This window comes from Calidris pugnax, unplaced genomic scaffold (assembly GCF_001431845.1).
Source record: "Calidris pugnax isolate Ruff unplaced genomic scaffold, ASM143184v1 scaffold47, whole genome shotgun sequence".
Taxonomy (NCBI): domain Eukaryota; kingdom Metazoa; phylum Chordata; class Aves; order Charadriiformes; family Scolopacidae; genus Calidris; species Calidris pugnax.
In genome coordinates this window covers 37,532-55,155 of record NW_015090809.1, presented here as the reverse complement: position 1 = coordinate 55,155, position 17,624 = coordinate 37,532, and the positions used below count along the sequence as shown (strand labels likewise).

Sequence of the window (17,624 nt, the reverse complement as noted above, 5' to 3'; positions counted from 1 at the left end):
TGGCAGTGTCAGCCTGCTGGAGGGGAGAGAGGCTCTGCAGAGGGATCTCGACAGGCTGGATTGATGGGCTGAGACCAACGGGATGAGTTTCAATAAGACCAAGTGCTGGGTCCTGCCCTTGGGTCACACCAACCCCCTGCAGCGCTACAGGCTGGGGGCAGAGTGGCTGGAGCTGCCTGGCAGAAAAGGACCTGGGGGTGTTGGTCGACTGTGGGCTGAACATGAGTGTGGAGGAAGAGTGTGGTGAGTAGGGCCCAAGAGGTGATCGTCCCCCTGTACTGGGCACTGGTGAGGCCTCACCTCGAGGGCTGTGTCCAGTTTTGGGCCCCTCACCACAAAAAAGACATTGAGGGGCTGGAGCAGGTCCAGAGAAGGGCAGCGGAGCTGGTGAGGGGTCTGGAGAGTAAATCTTATAAGGAGAGGCTGAGGGAGCTGGGGGTGTTCAGCCTGGAGAAGAGGAGGCTGAGGGGAGACCTTATCGCGCTCTCCGACTCCCCGAAAAGAGGGTGTAGAGAAGCAGGAATTGGCCTCTTCTCCCATGTTACAAGTGATAGGACAAGAGGAAACGGCCTCAAGTTGTGCCAGGGGAGGTTCAGGCTGGATATTAGGAAAAATTTCTTCACGGAAAGGGTTATCAAGCATTGGAATGGGCTGCCCAGGGAAGTGGTTGAGGCACCATCCCTGGAGGTGTTCAAAAGATGGGTTGACATGGTGCTCAGGATATGGTTTAGTGTTGGTGGGGTTTTTTTTGTTGTTGTTTTATTTGTTTAGTTGGTTTGTTTTGTGCTTTTTTTTTCCTTTCTTTTCTTGTCAGAGTTAGGTTGGTGGTTGGACTAGATGAGCTTAAAGGTCCCTTCCAACCTCAGTGATTCTGTGATTCTGTGATTATGTTATGAAATTCCAGGGTGGTTTTTATCTAAAACCTGTATCCCCTTTTCAAATATAGCATTAGCCTAGGCTCTTTGCTCATTATGTATCATGAAAGCAAATGTAAGCAAAATTCCCTCAGCTATTATATATTTATAGGAAGGTGAGAAAAACAGACTTTCTGTTGGAGGTTTGGGTTTTGGTTTTGGATTTTTTGTTTTGTTTTTTCTTGGGTGTAAAAATGTCTGAATCTATAAACCTGAAATTTGGCAGGTACCTAAATCTGTAACAAGTAGCGTGTGCTTTGTAGTTTCTTGCTAAAGATTGGCATATTTGCTTCTTAGGATACATCAGTTGCTAATACTTCTAGGAGCAGTCTGGTGGGCACACAACTGAAAAAAAAAAGGAACGTGCTTATTAATTCTTGGGGCATTTTGCTTTTAGCAGCTACGGCATTGCTTTGTTCTGCTTTCGCTATCCCTAGCTAATATCACATGAGATAGATAGTTAAATGCAAATGAAAAGTTATCTGCCGAGACAGAGGTAGGCTCCGTTCTTTAAACGTCCGTTGGCTGGTTTTGTTGCAAGTGCTTTAAAAGCTGTGCTGAAGACCGTAAAGTTCCTGGAGCTGTAATAGAAAACATTAGGGTCTGGACTTTCAAGGGAAGAATGTGGTTAAGATTATAGCGACTGAGTCACTGTCAATGGGTGGTCTTGAGTCCATATGGCACACAGTAGAGACAGAAGAGCCTTCGCTCAGCTAGGTGACGAGCTGCACTCGCCGAGGTGAAAGTGTTGGAAAAGGGCCGCCCTGGGCTATATTTTGCCTCTGCGGGGGTGAAATACGGTGAGGTTGTTTCTTCTCAGTGCGGTTTGTTTTTTTTTTTCAACTTTGCTACAAAACAAGATAAAGGGTTTGCTTAGAAGCTCAGTCGTCGCAACGCTACACGCTCCTTTTGGCTTCTTTTCACTCGGCGCATTTTCATTGTTCTGTTAGGCTTTTAATGAGACAGTTACAAAATGTCTGCCTCACTCTGACCGCCATTTTGTAGCCTGATTGTTGGATAATGAAGACTGTGAGAAATAGAAAATAAACAGCGTGGCATGGAGGAGATTTCAAAAGGAGTACAAAATCTGCATGTTTTATTTAGACGCTTAATTGTTGCCGACTGGCTGCATTTAAACAAGCGACTTCACAGTGTCTGGAAGAAAACCAGCTCCCGAATTTGAGGAGCTGACCTTGGGTAGATGCCATCAACTGTTCTTTTCTGTTGGCACGACCGTGCTGCTGGCAGGGTCTCCCTGTAGCTGCAGTCGCTCACCCAGCTCTGAAAAAGAACCTGCTTACGCTGTACTAGGCCACCAAATTACGCCATTTATTCTGAATATTATTTGCAGACCCTTCAATAAGCAAGATCTGATCTAGAATATGTAGGGTATTTAAAAATTAGAACCTTCAATATAGCTGTGATTAAGCTTCTCCCATAGAGCAACACAAAACGTTGTTCAGGAAAAAAAAAAGGGGGGGGGGGATGCTACAAGTTTGCTGAAAGCAAATGAAAAATTCACAGCAAGAATTGAAAGGACACCGTGGAGCTCATACCACGGTCCTATGGACACGGCACAGACTGTGTGAGGGGTGAAGTTAGTGGCTTTACTTCGTTCCTTTATGAAAAACTCTATTTTGTGTGTATAACGTGGGCAAGGGGGGGGGTGGGGAACGGCGCTTTACATTCACAGTAGGGTGCAGCTTCAAAGCTGTTTAAAATTCTGCCATATCTTAATGATAATAGTTAATCCCAGTATCAGAACAGTACTTCTATTTTTAAAATGCAATCAATCAATCATTTTAATACATTGCACCCTTAGTGCCAAACACCTCAGAAAACGGTGTGTATGGCAGTAAAAATAAAGCATCTAAAACTCCTTCTGTAGAGTCGTTCCTTTCTTTCTCACCCATAACATCTACAATGAAATCTCAAAGCTGCAAGAAAAATGAGAAATTACCTAACAGGGAATAAATCCTCCAAACAAGACCGACTGCCAGGTAGGGATTGCTGTCATGGACTGAGTAAGGAGGGACAGAAATTGCCACACCTGACTGAAGTGCTCTCTAGGAATATAGCATGTGCTGTTTTGCTCTTGGGTTTTGGCTTTTGGCTTTTGAGGTGAGAATTGCATACAGATGCTACACTTTCTTTTAAGAGGATTACACTGAAAATTGTCTCTTTCTGTTTTCTTCTCAGGACAGATTCTTATGTCTACCATGCTATTTCAGAAGGCTGTTCATATAGATGTGATAGGGGTTGTAGGTAATTCAGCTAAAGTTTCTGCCTTTGCCACAGTGATTCACACAAAAGCTCAGAAGTCTCTTGTACATATGCTCTTCACCTGCAAAACAAGGATTAATGCTTCCTTGTCGTTAGTGCTTATAAATTACTTTGAAGTTCCTCCAATATGCAGCAAATACACCTATCGCTGTTGGTAGTTTGAAAAATGTGAACTACATGACTCAGTCATGTTAACAATATATTAACTGGGAGATTTTTAGTACAACTTGAATATAAAAGTATCAGCACTGTATTCCAGCAAATAACCAACTACAGGGAGAGCATACGTCTGTAAGTGTATTACCTATGTGTTTTTTCTCATGAGTGAGCTTTTTCTAGGGTCATTCATTTACTGAGACTGGCCCTCACCCCTTGTATTCATCAAAGGCTTTGATTTTTTAAAGGATCAGCAAGAAACAGTGATGTTTTCAGTCAGCAAATTGGAAGGACCATCGCATTGGACCAAAAATGCCCAAAATCATCTCATATGAATCATGAATTCATTTCAAACGATCTTGCTGCCTCAACGATAAATAAAAGGGGAAGTTCTGAAAGAGATTTTTGATTCCAGTTGAACAGCAGCAGCCTCCACAAGTAGGTATTTATGTAACAAAAAATAACTCGATGCAAAGCAAATTTAGTTGAGGTGAAATTGTAGACAAAGGCGCAAGTGATCTGGACTCAGATCATAGGTTACAGAGATAAGGCATCTGGATTTCCAGTCAATTCTCTGAAGGTGTAACTAGGAGTTAATAAGGTTTGCTTTCCTCCTACAGAAGAGCATTTTTTACTCAGTGTCTGAAATCTAGGTTCCTTGGGGGATTAATAACTGTTTTTCTATTAATTCAAAATAACAACCTTGGAACTACAAGGCAGCTTATGATAGTACTGCCTAACCTTATGCATTCATAACTGTATTACCATATTTTTGTGATTTTTACATATAAATACATCTTTCCCAGGGACAGCTGCCTCAGCAAGCACAACACAAACATTCATGCCAAGACTTCTTTACAATGTTTACCACTTTGATAAGCCATATCTTAGGCAATAACTCAAAGGATTTTTTTTATAGTAGCGATAACAAGGGCTTGTATTCTGTGTTTGTCTAGTCTCCTAGGTCCCCTCCATTACGTGCTTCATTTTAACAGGCAGCAAGTATGTTCTGCTGCTTCCTTGAGATGCGTCCGCGTTGCTGACATCTGGAAGGCAGCCATATGGGGTTCCACACATAGGTTTTGGAAACACCATTTGCTGGTGGAACGATCCAGAGCAGACACCTCTTCTGGCAGAACTTTATTGCCATCTATTTTTAGTTGAACTCTTATACGTCAGTTCACTGTGCGCGAGCCACAAGAGCACGGCTTGGAGAGACACTCTCCAAGAAGAAAGGAAGAGTTCTCTGTGTGGTAGTTAAAGTGCTTGGGGGTGGCTTATCTGCACATACCTTCCATGGCCTTCCTCCATCCCATTAGTAGAATGTCACAAACTGTATTCAGAGTTGACAAAGAAACGGAAACTGGGACTTGCGCTGTCCTTTCTGTTATCCTCGTGGCACATGGGAGCCTATAATGAACTTTGGAGGACAATTCTGGCCAGAGAACTCCACTTCTAAAATAGCAGACATGATGTGCTCCACCAGCAGAGTACACATATGAGCAATGCATCCTACAAATGAATAGATTAATAACTCGCTTTTGGCATCGCTCAGCTGAGGTCTGCAGCTTTCCAGTAATTCTAAGAAAGGCTGTTGACTCTTGTTCTGCAAAAAGCCAGGGAAAGCCTGGAGTTTCCCTAAATGCTGCGGCAGTGGAGAGGGTAAAACTGTGTAGGTTCCCTGCAAAATTTTGCAGTCTCCATCTCTGTACAGAACTGCCCTGAGGTTTGCAGAAGCAGCTTGTTTTAGTGATGTTGGTATTCATGCTTTTGTAACTTACTGCACATTTATATGTTAGATAAATTTATAAGTATGTATGGTTTTAACTTACCCTACTTAAATACCTCTGGTATGAAAGACTTAAAAGGTCTCTTAGCAGAGTATGTTATTAGTGTATGTTTTGAAATTAGGCCTACAGTTCCATGCATTGTTGGTGGAATGGTAGAGGACAGACTGTCACCATGGAGTGTATCAGGCGTCTGATTCTTTCCTGAGCCTTTTTTGAAAAGAAGATGTTAGTTATAGGAAGGGCAAGGCACTCAAAATCTTAAGTTCTATTTGAATAATTAAAGGGCCATTTGTGCAAAATGTATCATATATATTTGCCACACAATTGTTTTAAGCTCCAAAACATGTAAAGAACCTCCATGAAAAATCTCATTTTCTTTCCTGAAGGTGCTTGGGCTTATTTTGTAACTGATTTTTAAAATTATTTTTAAGTAAGACCTTTCTCCTCTGAATGTAGGTGGCAAGTTTTGCAAACAGTTTGCAAGCAATTAGTTTGCACAGTGTTTGGACACTCAAAAGGACTTTACAGATCAGCAGTGGCTAGGAATGTAAGCTAGTGCCAGGTGAATCACCAGCTTTCATTCCTTTCCCGTAGTTAATGTCAAAGGGTCAGAAATCATCAGATCACTATTTTAAACAAAATTGTAGAAATTGCAGTGCCTGTTATTTCCAGAAGTGAAAAAACTTGCTAACATTCAGCATCAGCTCTGTTAGGCTGCTTGTGGGGACGACTTTTTACTTGGGTATTTTTTTCCCGATTATTGCTACTTGACATTACTCTACCAGAGTCATTCATTTAAAAGATGTCAGGGAGAAAACCTCAAACAAATGCCGGTATTTAAAGCTCATTACCATTGTTTCCTTTTGATATTAGACACCTGTTTTCATGTAGCAAGAAGCTTTTTTTTGCTTTCCTTTGTCAGGTCCCAGTTATGATAACGTGTAGCTTGAGTAGCTATATTTAAGATCTAGTCTGGTATCCAGATACAGGTATAAACCTTTAAAAATTACATTGCATGCTCTACCCGTCTTCCTATCTATGTTAATCACTTTTGGATAACAGGCCATTCTGAGAGCACTTGTGTTATTAGCAAAGATACAAATGAATCATTTGTGTGTTCTCATGTGCCTTATTAAAGCAATCCTATATATTATGTTCCCCTCTTACTCTACAAGTTGGGAAATAGTTTATTATTTATCACGCAGTGCGGATAGTTGAAGTCGTGACAATCCTATTCATTCTTTCTACTTTAATACTTGGTAGTAGGTTATGTTTACGTTAGAAAGATCATGGTTGTTCTTACATGAATTACCAAGTAGGTGAGTGTTATAATTGTTATTCAGAGCTTAGATGATTCATTATTGATAGAAAGTGGCGTTCAGTTCTTAAATGAATGGGCTGTTTGTTTGGAACACTCAGTGTTACAGTTGTCTTTCCAATGATGATGATTTGGGGTTTGGTTTCTTTTTTACCAACTGAAGATCATTCTAGCAAAAAATACTGGTAATCCACCACCAAAACTTGCAGACCTCTGGTTTTCTACCAGCCCAACCTTTCGTATAGACGGTATCCAGCTATCTTTGGAGGCAGATTAGCATGCTGCAAAAGACTGAAACATCATTCAGCAAGTCTGACAGACTTTTGTACTGAATCTTTGCATTTGCAAATTCTCCTTCACGTGAAAGTTTTCCGTGAAAGTTTGTTTGCGGTCGTAATTAAAGTTTTGTACATTCAAAATGTCTCCTACAGGATAGGCTCAGTCTGCCCTCACTGAAATAAATCAGCCACACAGTCCAGCTGAGAACACTGCACTTTCAATACCCAGCAACTAGATTAGAGCGTGTTCTGGGTGGTGGGAGGGAGTATAATACCCCAGTGCATTGATGTATTCTTGGAGGAAAAACTACTCCACTGAAGAGTTGTTACATCCCAGTTTATCATCTGCTTTTTTTTTTAAGAGTCTGTGGCTTTTTTGTTTGTTTTTGTGAAGATGCATTCTGAGCACTGTTGATGCTGAAAGACAGGGAAATTAGGAAACGTGTATATTAACATGTCCACAGCACCGTAAAAGATTCTGGCAAACATGGATTTGCCAACATAACTAGTATCGAAAAACAATGCATGCACAATATATGGACAAGGAAGTATTTAAATGTTAGCAGGGAAATGTTAGCAGGATTTCTTAAGTATTGTGTGTTTAAATATTCGACTTTGATGTTGTATGAATGTTTGGATTTTTTTTGCTTGTTGTTTTTTCCTCCGTGCTTGCTTATGTATTTTACAGGCTCTGATTTTCTGGCCACAATAGAGCAGACAGAATTACTTGATGTTGAGAACCTTGTTAATTTTATGGCCCATTTTCACATGGAGATCAGCTTTTATTTCCCCTCTCACTCTTTATTCTTGATTCAATTGTCAGTAAGGTTTACTGAGCAAAAACACTGGATGTATTATGGGAAGAAATCTAATCAATGCAGCACCAAGGGACAGTCCTTCAGCGTCCTCCCTGGTGGCTGTGAGCCAGACTAGAGGTTACTACGAGGTTACTCTGTCTGACTTTAACCAAAATACCCATCTACTTCTGAAAAGGCTGCTGGCAGCCTTGTGCATGTGTAACAGAAGCCTCATTAATATAAGCTCCCAATATATATACACCTGTTACACTAGCCCCCAGCACAGAGCCTGTGTTTCCTATTTTAAACACTTTGCATGTCTGTCTACATTCCCTTCTGTCTGCAGTTGCTCTGGTGTGGTACTGCAGGGCAGCTCCTAGGCAGTATCTCCAGGGAATGCAGAAGGCTAAATAAAGTTGTGGCAGATGTCAGTGGACTTGGCCAAACGCTATTTTTCAGGTTAGTTTGAAAGAGGCATTGACTAATCCAGACTTTCTTACAGAAGTAAGCTCATTAGTAGCCTCTTGAAGTGTGCATTTCTTTAATGCCTGCATCTTTTTCAGGTATTGATGCGGATAATTGCGTGGACATATGTGTGGGAAATCTTTGTTTGATTGGCAAAACTCTGCTCCTCACCTCCCTCCCAAATCCCAACCCTCCTGTTCATGTACTAGAGTTTAACTCCTCTTAGAGTTGAATTCTTTGAAAGATTCAGCACTTCCTTAGGGCTGTTACCTGTTTTGGCTCTGAGTTCTAATAAATCGTTTGACATCAAAATGACTCTAAGATAAACTTTTCCCCTTTTATGAAATACTTGTTCAGCACATTACAGAATATGGGTTTACCTCAGAAGTTACATATCTTCTTTGTTAAAGACAAAACAAGGATCAAAAGCAGTACCAGATACAACTGCTGATTCAGCACAGGAACAGACCCTTAGCATACCCCCTGAGCAATGTACTTTCTGGCTACCTACCTTGGTTTTCCTGACCAATGCATTGAGAACCATGTGTGTTAGTATTTGTTCTCGACCCTTGATGTATTTTATATGAAAGAGCAGTAAGTTTGCTTCACGTGGCTCCCTAGGAAAGTGTGTTGTTCCCCCAGGTAGGTCCAAAGATGCTGCAGAGGGGTGGTGTCCTGAGGCTCTGGCCCAGGAGCTGCACACAGATCAGTCCCCGGGGACACACTTCTGGTAGTTGTGTGACTCCTGTGACATCGTGTGTGGAGCACAATTTCTGTAAGGGGGCACATCTGCTATTACAATGACAATCTTCCTCACTGTTTTCGTAATGCACAGTTGCCAATGTCTTCGTTTTATTTTTGTTTCCAAAGCCTTTTCCATGGAAGTTTTCAGCCAGGTATGAATCTTACCCCTAGATACGGATGGCTAAGAGTGGCCAGCAGTTCTGCTGTGAAATATGCTGCAGTGAGTCAGAAAAAGGCTGTAGGAGCTGCGGTAGCTACACTTCAGTTTCAGCACTTCTCCACCTGCAGTGATGTTCTTCCTGCTCATACTGTGTTGCAGCATTTGATTGGGAGTTATTACAGCCTGAGGAGTATGTGACAATTTCAATATGCATCTACTTTAAACAAAACTTTGAGAAACACAACCTCCTCAGTTAAAAATCTTAAGTATTTAAGAATTAACAGGCTGAACCAGGATCTGTCTGGCCTACTCTCTTGTTTCCAGCAGTGATTAGTAGACTGTAGTTATGGAAAAAATACAAGTGGTGTATATGGAATAAATAGAAGTGCCGTGGTTATTCAAGTTAGTCACACTGCTTGTGGATAATCACCCTGGACTACAGTTGCCATAGGCCAGAGCTTACGCTTCAGCTTTTTACGCTGAAACCTGCTATTTGTACACTTGGGTTCACAATACGATATTTTAGCATACGGGCCTGCACAGCGTATCTTGTGAAACACCAGGCAAGTCTGGGGTAAATCCGTGTATTCCAGCCATTTGCCAATGATCTGATTGTATGAGCATTCAATGACAGCAACTACAAGATTGTTCAAATGCAGTCAATTACTAACTTGCTCTTAATTATTTTTAGTAACCTGCTTGTTTACGTAATGGTTTTGATTTGCCTTGATTGTTTCCATATTACTTCAGCATAAACCCCATTTTTTCAGTCTTTGCAGGTGTTTTGAGGACTTAGGCTGTAAGAAGCAATTTTCTCCTGTTGGTTCGAGTGGCATCATGTCACAAAAATGTGCATTTTGCATAGAAGTGTATTAGTAGAGTTGCACAGTCAGGCTGTGGAGCTTATGTGCATAGGAAATAGCTGTAGTTACCACATCTAGGATGTCTTTTAGCAAATACTAAATTATTCTAAAGAAGATTCATAGCCAACACTTCCCTAAAATGGGATTACTGGTGCCGCTTCATGGAGATCCTACTTCAGCCTTATTGATTGTTTTAGTAGGCTTCGTCTCCCAGGGGTCAGTCATGTAACTGCATTTGACCACAAATGCTATTTTATGCTTTCGTATGTTCTCTTACTTTAGCCAAGATTATCTTGAACAGGTGAAGCAGAAATGAGTTACAGTTTTCCAAGATATATTTAGGAGACAGTTTTTTCTTGAAAGTTGAATGAAGTTCCATAAACTTAAAAAATGCGAGTATCACATCCAGCAAGCTAACACTGAGGATGCTATATTGTTCAAGGAACATTTAGAGCTAAAATCCATTTTTGTTAAATTGGATTCCTATTTCAAGATAGCAAGTATTAGTGAACTATCTTAAAGGAATAAAAGCCTGGTTTGGTCATGATGGTAGAGGTAATGGGCAGAATAGGCCTGTATTTCTGGTTTTGATTATGTTGTTTTTTAACAGTATGTCTCAGTGAGCAAGTGCTTTAGTCCCCATGAAACAGAAATGAGCATTTGATTCTTTAACATGAGTGCCATTAGTTGGGTAAGTTCAAAATTATCTTTTTTAATATTCTTAGTAGTAGTTAGTTGGAGCAAGAGTTTTCTCTATGGGAAGACAATGAACAAGGAAGTGACTCTTTGGAAGTTTCATGTGATACGTTAGATTATTGAAACCTAGTTGGTATAATCTATGTTAGTATTGTGAGCATGTTTCTGGAAGGAAATGTTTCCCTACAGAGAACCTCTCAGAGCAAGTGCTTTTAATTCTTCGCAGGAATTTGCTGTTAGTTTCAGATCTAGGATTTTCCAACTAAGAAAAGCAAAGATTTTTCAGCCCATGAATCAAGTGGCAAACACAGGGATCTTTGAATATCAGAGAGGAAAAATGTTAAAACTTCTCAACAAAGAGTAGTCAGCAGTCTGCCTGATACAGGGAGAGGGAGGAGGGAATAAAGAACCTGTAAAAGAGGGAGGAGGGAATAAACAACCTGTAAAAGTTGTGAAAATTATCACAGTAGTCTAGTTAAGGGTCACTGGAAATTACAGCTTACTAATGTTTTGCTGCATGGAGGAAATAATTCATATAGAAGTGAGCCAATGGAGTTCCACGTTCTGGAAGTCAGGTAAGAGGTAATGTAGACTCAAAGCTACTGCTCTTCGTGGCAAGTTCTCACAAAATACTTGCAGGCTATTGGTCAAGTGGTGAAAAAAAACCCCAGTAATGGGGTTCCAGTCAGTCGTGTTGCTTTGGGAGGGTTTAATCAATTACAAGGATAACTTTCCATTTCTTTCCATTAAGTGAACACCCTGCGTTGCTATGAAGTAAAATGTGACTTTTTCATTTTAGTGGACATTATGTGTCAGTTATACAACGTTTGGCATTTTGTATTGCACTTCTGTCATTATGTGTAAGAATTACATTTTTAAAATCGTGAGTTAAACCAGCAATCCTGTTGTGTTGAAACCTGCCATGGTAAAAGGATGGCTTATGCCATTTGCCTTTAAAAATATGTACTCGAGTTAAGTTAAAACAGGTATATTGATTTCTACTGTCAGCCATTAATCCTTGAGGTTACCTTTAGCACTTTTTTGGTGTGTTGGATTAGTGAGGACCCAATGGCTCCGTGACTTTGGCTGAAACTGGATGTAGATTTGCTTAACTATCCCAGTATGTAGATATTAAATACAAATGAAAATTTTACTCTCTCCTCTAGATATGCATTATCATTAGCTCTCTGGCTCTCAGGCTGTATCACTTTACTGTCTCCAAATACTGTAGTTAACACGTTCCTGCTGTTTCTTCTCTTTTTACTTGTACTCACAATGTTAAAATACAGTTCTTGCTAAAGAAGATTCTATTTGTTGCTTGGGGAACAATGTGTCTGATGTTCAATGATGTCCCAATTCAGAACAATACAGAAACACATCTTTAATTTGAATCCCATATTTAACTTAAGTTCTTGAAGCCCTTGAATCATGGGCATAGTGCATTTCAGAAAATGGACACAAGCTTAACATGGTGTTTCTTGTATGTTCTCATGTTTCAACAGAAATATATCTAGCAACTGCTGCTCTTCTATGATAAATCCAAGAGTGAAGGTTTTCTTATTAACTCTCTGGAGAAGGAATTTAAGACCCAGTCATGAAAACACTGACGTGACTGAGTAAAGTTCTTCATGTCTAAACATCTGTAGGATTGTAGCCTTCTGTAATAATGGAATAGTGTGAAAACCATGTCTATAAAATGTCAATATGGCACTGTATCAACACATATTCTTTACACAGCTTTAAGGCAGTCAGGTTTGAAGAGTTTCTTTATCTGTTGCATATCTTTCCCATCTTGTGTCTGGACTTTTTTTCTGCCTGCGGGTTCCCATTGGCCACATGTCTGAATGAGGCTAAACATTATTTTTGTGTACATTTTTGTACAGTACCTGTATACTGTTTTAAGGAAAAATATACACGTGCATTTTTCTTCTTTATTAATAAACTGTGTGACAATTTAAAATAAATTCTTTCAGCTGTTCAGAATGGTACACAGATGTACTGGCACATTTCAGAATAAGTTAAATAGAGAGCGAAGTATTGTGTCACCAAAGGAGCAGAAGAAGAGGAGCTGGTCTCTGACCACTAAAGCAAATTAAAGCAGTGCTAAGATGGTGCCTTTGAGAAAAACAAGCCAGACAATTCTGGTAGTTAGGTGAACGATGGAAGCAGCAACAAAGAGAAAAATTTTACCAAACGAAAATTGTGGGAGAAGTATAAAGGCATACTGTGGAGTGAAAGGACAATACTGAAACAGCTGGGGGAAAAAATAGAAAATCAGTTTGGTACATGAAGCAAAAAAGGGGAGTGGCGGGGGGGCAGTGTAAAGTCTTATAAAAGCCATAACATAACATTAACATGATGGATACTTCACAAAAAGAGAGGATTGGAATGAGGAGTGAATAGGCATTGATATGAAGGCCTGTCTGATACCCAAGCATAGGAATACCAGTCTGAAGTCTTCCCCTCTCCTTGTAGACCGTGTGGGACACTCTGATGCTTACTGTGTTTCATTCCAAGGCCAGGTATCTCACAGTGGGTAACCCAAACATGATCTTTACAGGGCTTTGCTCTTAGACTTGCAGTGAAGAGAATATTCACTTGCATTTAGACTTATTTGGAACAAGGTGATCTTTGAGGGCCCTTCTAACCCAAACCATTCTATGATTTTAGGTGCATGTATAGGTAATTCCTAAGCTGCTGCGGTGGAGAAAGAAAAGAGAAAGGCTCCTAAGTGGTTGGTTCAGGGTACCTGTGTTAGATATGTACAGATTTCTCTCTGAAGGACCCTGTATCTACTGAAACTACATATGATTCTATCACCTTAATTTAGACAGTTAGAGTAAGCTGCATCCTCTCTCTGTCTCTTTTTCTTCCTACTCTATAAACCAAGGCAATACGTTTTCTACCGTGAGGTTGTGAGGGCAGCATTCACCAGGAGTTGAGAAGCACTTGCATATTATAGTGGTCACAGATTGAGAAGTGCCAAAGTGAGAGGTGTCTTTTGTTGGAGGAAAACAGTATTCCAAGGAGATTTGGTTTGCTGTTGCATATATCTAAATTTTAATGACATGGAGAAAAATAACCTTTCCTCAAAAAACAGCAGCAGAATAAACTGAATAAAGCTAGAAGCGATAAGAAGTGAATAGATCTGGCATGCAGTCTGATGAATAGGCAGAGAACAGTCATAGCATCACTTCTTTGGGATGACCCAGACTAATTTGTCTAGAGCATCATTTCATGTTCCCCATAGTTCTATCACTCTCACAGCAGAAGAAAACAAAACCTGTTATTTCGCCTTACTGTATATATTTTTATATGTAATCAGTGGTTTCTATGTTTTTGATTACAAAGCATATGCAAAGTTATTACTGACACAGATGCATTATCAAAAAATCTTAGTATCACTGGCTACTAAGATTAAACTGCTGAATACTACATTTTATGAATAATTTATATGTGATATAGTGATGTACATGCTTGGTTGATTAGTCTGAGCACAGTTAATCTTTCTACTACCAATCGGTATAGTAGTTTTAAAGGACTGACAACAAGGCAATATTCAGAAGTAAAGTTTGAAATATTTTTATCTGGTAACTTTTCTTTAAAATTGCTTGGCTATGAAAGTAGAAGAGACTTTTTTACTTGAAGCTTTCAAGGTTTCTGGCAGCTAAACTGAGTAGTGTCAGAAGTCTTAAGCCATAGTGCTTCCCTCAGGGTAGAGTCGTCCCTCTGCAGAGTGCCATTCGTGCCCCACTTACCTTCCATTAAGGCTTTCAAAACAAGTTTGAAGTGGGACACTAGTCCTCTACTGAAGCACCACGTTCCTCACCTGCAGAATAGATTTTGGAAGGCCTGCATTTAATATCTGTATGTCTTTTTGTCACTTTTTTCCCTTGTAATGATAGCATATAAATATTTTTTTTTTCTTCTTTCTTTTTTGAAACAGAAAGAATGACTTACTGGGGAACCAAGTTAGAAGATGAAGGAAGTGAAGATTGGTCATCTATGCAGAGGAAATTACAAGGTACACATAGCAATAACACTGGAGATTCATTTCTTGCTGGTGCTCAGGTCTTCATGGTAGATTACTTCTGGCAGTAAAGTTTAAAAGTAGTCCTCAGAAACCTTGAAAAAGATGTTTTGAAAAGAACTTTCTTCTTCTGTTTGATTGCCAGAGTAAGTAAAGTATTTAAATCTTTATAAATATCTTTAACATACACCTTTAAGTTCATTACTATGCTGAATTGTAGCTGTATTTCTACAAGTAAATGGCAGTCACATTCATGAGCTTTTTTTTTGCAGAGGCCAGTAAAAACAACCCTTTTCCCAACACCAAATTGAAATCTCTCCAGACACTATCAATGGTTATTCTTGAGACTTTAAAATAATAATTTCATGGATTCATTTCAATCACTGTACACTCAATGCAGGAGATGCACCATTTTCTCTTTTCTTTGTTATTTATAACAATTACAAGGAGATGTGCTGGTACCTGTTTTCCACTGCATTTAAAGAATATGTTCTTTTACATTTGCCATCCTGTAGATTTGTAACTTGAGGAGTGCAAAGCCAGCATTACTAACACCTCGTGTCTCTCAAATATTTTCAGTAATGTGACTGAATAATATTTATATGGTGACTGCTAAGAGACTGGCACAAGGCTATATGCGACTTTAGTTCTGAGGTTAAATGTTACTTCAGTGATGCATAAAATTTGTATTGACCATCTGCCCAGCATTGAATTGAACATTAATGAATAAACCTCATAGTATCACTGTGAGATAGAGAGTTATGATCTCCATTTAACAAGTGATAAAACTGAGCCCCAAAGGGCTTGTGTAATCATTTCAGGTCATCCAGGAAGTGTATAATAGAGCCAGCAATAAAAGCCAGCTCACCTGACCTGCCATCTTTCCTTTTTTTGGACATCCTTTTGGTATCATTTTTTGCTATGTTCTGTCAGTTGTGGAATGTGTACGTCGGCAGCTATACATTCTTTATGCAGTTTTAGCCATCAAATTTGCTTGCAAAGTAAATTAAAACCCACAGTTAATGTGAACTGTGAATCATGCTCGTCCATAAAGAACAACATGAGACACAATGCAAGAAGGCCAGCATAAACAGCACCAGATGGCCTTCGTAAATTGAGCAAGTTAGCACAAAACGCCAAAAGGGAGATCTGTTATTGTGACCTCTCTTTCTATTTTTTTGCATAATGTTGAGAGGAAGACTCTGCAGATCTTTCTGTGATGCAGAGAAGAACTGCTGGTATAGGACGATTAATGCTCTTCCCTTTGTAATCTTGCCGAACGTCTCTTTGATTTCCTTTAGTAAATGTCAGGTCACATGTTGGCTGCTTGAATTCTAAAACAGAAGTATAAATCATCTTCTCAAGTGACAGAAACTGTCATTTTTCCTTGCAAAATATTTTTCTAACTATATCTTATGTAACTCTTACAGTTGTTGACATTTTCTTTAAAAGTCCTGTTCGTATGACACCCAAGATTCAGTATAAAGCTACAAACTAGAATAGAGAATTCTTTTGCTTTTGCTTATATGTGTTTCCTTTACCATGAGTTGGAGAGGAATATTATGCATTTCTGAGTCATGCTGTAGAAAAGTATTTTATTTTTAATATCATTAGAATTGTAAAAGAAGGAAAAGGATAACCTTAGTATAGGTGAAATCAAGAGTTAATACACTTCAATTATAGAAAATGGCGATTAAATTTTGATGGGCTGCTATCACTGATACTTCAACTAAAATGTTGATGTGGTGATGTGGTGAGTGTGAGGACAGAAAGTACTCGACCACACCTCCTGTTTTATTGTGCCCAATTCCTGCCCAGTTTAAGGGTAATACTCTAGCATTAATAATCTGTTTTTCCTTTGCTCTTACATGTCTGTAGAAAACTGCTGATGTGTCTTCCTGATGGGTCTTTTAAATCAAACTTATCTAATGTAACAATTTCTAAGAAAAAATGGCTGCAGAACGTGGAGCCAATTGGTGTGAAATTCCTGCTGGCAAGGCTTTTGACTTGCGGCTTCTGATGGACCCAGCTGAGGCATGAAAGAAAGAACTTTTGCAGGTATTTCAGGTCTGTCTGTGCCAATCTCACCCCAACGAGCAGTCAGTTAAAGTATTTCCAAATTGCTTTGGAAAAATAAGTTCAAGAAACACTGTGTTCCTTCTGAGGTTATGCCACAAGGGTGATCTGGAATACCAGGAGTTGGTCATGAGAGTGGATCCATTAATCCTAATTCATCCAAGTCCAAATAATTCAGTTAAATTTTAACCAAGCTACCTTTATGGTAGATGCAGCGTATTTTAAGACACCTTTAAGAATGTGAAGATAGATTAAGATGTCCGTATTGACATTGTCTTAATCTGTCACAACCAGGATCTGAATTGTTCAGTTAAGTATCCTGTTGCTGTCAAAGAACATTGCTGAGTTTAGGAAGGGAAGCCAGATCTTGATCTAAATATCTCTGCTGTATAATGAGATACTGCATAATAATAACCTGCACGGCAAACAGTTGAACTCAGCACAGACACACGTTAGAGGGGGCACTTGTCTCGGTTTAAAAAAAGAGTGAAAAGTGCCCTCCTTGTTACTGTGACTGCCCTGAAACCCAGACTCCCCACAGAGTTTAGAGCAACATACCCTGGCATCTGTGGTATCTCATGATTGTGAGTTTGGGGTTTGTAGAAACACAGTTCCCTTCTTATCAAAGCCAGAAGTAGGAGATGGGTCCCCTGGAAGCAGATTCCCTTTATCAGTCTACATACTTATATGATCTTCTCACTGTTTATCAAAGCTGGTTCGGGACATTACAGATTTGTTCTCCTCAGCTCATAGTAACAGGAACATAATATTTTACAGGTGTGGAACTGAAGCACAGGCTTGAATACTTTAAGATGTATAGCCTCAACGGTTGAGGCCAGATATTTAAAAGCATTCAGCATGGGTCAGCTCATCTTGTGATGTTTGCAGGGTTGCAGTTTGCCTTTGAAACTCTGACTAGTTACTTTAGGAGCTAAACCAGCCAGAAGAACTGAACTTACTTTTCTGAAAACCTGACCAAAAAATTTGCCCGAGATCATGAAGGAAATAATGTGGTACAGTTGTGAAGTTAATCTAGCTCACTCAAATTTCTGCA

At 39.6% G+C, this 17,624-nt stretch overlaps 1 long non-coding RNA gene across 1 annotated transcript in view; it reads left to right on the top strand.

The window, feature by feature from the left end:
* Positions 1 to 14,499, top strand: part of LOC106885872 — a 73,323-nt gene extending 58,824 nt beyond the window's left edge. Inside the window, exon 4 of the long non-coding RNA XR_001411518.1 lies at positions 14,411 to 14,499. This is a non-coding gene — a long non-coding RNA (uncharacterized LOC106885872). The remainder of the gene's footprint in view (positions 1 to 14,410) is intronic.
* Positions 14,500 to 17,624: the final 3,125 nt, after the last annotated feature.